This window comes from Schistocerca americana, chromosome 1 (genome assembly GCF_021461395.2).
Source record: "Schistocerca americana isolate TAMUIC-IGC-003095 chromosome 1, iqSchAmer2.1, whole genome shotgun sequence".
In the NCBI taxonomy this organism is placed as follows: Eukaryota; Metazoa; Arthropoda; class Insecta; order Orthoptera; family Acrididae; genus Schistocerca; species Schistocerca americana.
In genome coordinates this window covers 618,977,216-618,978,442 of record NC_060119.1, presented here as the reverse complement: position 1 = coordinate 618,978,442, position 1,227 = coordinate 618,977,216, and the positions used below count along the sequence as shown (strand labels likewise).

The 1,227-nt window shown below is 48.2% G+C and overlaps 1 non-coding gene across 1 annotated transcript; it reads left to right on the top strand.

Moving 5' to 3' along the window:
* The first annotated feature begins 689 nt into the window (after positions 1-689).
* Positions 690-764, top strand: Trnaw-cca. The gene has a single exon. It is a non-coding gene; the product is annotated as a tRNA-Trp (tRNA).
* Positions 765-1,227: the final 463 nt, after the last annotated feature.

Genomic DNA, 1,227 nt, shown 5'->3' with positions numbered 1-1,227 from the left:
TCGAGCAGGCCGCTGATTTGACGTCAACAACACTTCCAGCATCTCGTGTGAAGTTCATTAACAAGGGTCAATTCTGCTTCATCCTTACAGCAAATATTTTTCCGGTCAGCTTTGGTTGGCCACTCCCATACACTTGTACGTGCTGCGTTGATCTCTGAAGGCGAAATTAAATCAGCAGAACATGGCAAAATTAGCAACTCAATTACCTAAGTAGAATTCTAATTAGTAATACCCATTAATTATGGTGTGGATAGTCGAGTTTCACTCCGAGATGCGGAGAGGGGTGGGGTGGGGGGGGGGCAGAGGCGATGCTATTGAGAACTACACTTCACTGAACTATTAATGCATCATTTTTCCGAAGCCCCCTAACTGTCTCCCATTGCGACGAAGAAGTATGTAGTGAAAATTCCTGGCAAGTGCCCGCGAAAGGCAAAGGTCTCGAGTTCGAGTCTCGGTCCGGCACACAGTTTTAATCTGCCAGGAAGTTTCATATCAGCGCACACTCCGCTGTATGGTGAAAATTTCATTCTAGAAACATCCCCCAGGCTGTGGCTAAGCCATGTCTCCGCAATATCCTTTCTTTCAGGAGTGCTAGTTCTGCAAGGTTCACAGGAGAGGTCCTCTAAAGTTTGGAAGGTAGGAGACGATGTACTGGCAGAAGTAAAGCTGTGAGGACGGGGCGTGAGTCGTGCTTGGGTAGCTCAGTTGGTAGAGCACTTGCCCGCCAAAGGCAAAGGTCCCGAGTTCGAGTCTCGGTCCGGCACACAGTTTTTATCTGCCAGGAAGTTTCATATCAGCGCATACTCCGCTGTAAAGTCAAAATTTCATTCTAAGTCTGTAGTGAACGGTGACTACAACCTTCCTCTGTGAGAGTGCAAAATGCAGGCGTCCCTCCACGTCACCATTGGGCTCGGCGACGCTTAGAGCAGCAAGGTTTACGACATACGAAAAATAGTAAAGAAATTTATGTGACGTTCAAAGTGGGTTAATTATGGCACATGGGAACCATGTCAGCAAATATGACTACAAATCTACCAAACCCCATCATGGACGTGTCACTCGATGGGAAGTTCGTCACATCCCCAGTTACCCAATTTTCAGCTTTTCCTTTGATGCTTCTGCGGTGGGGTTCATAACCGCGATTTCCTTCGTTGAAATCACGCTGTCAGCCGCCGTGACCGAGTGGTTCTAGGCGCTTCAGTCCGGAGCCACGCTGCTGCTACGGTC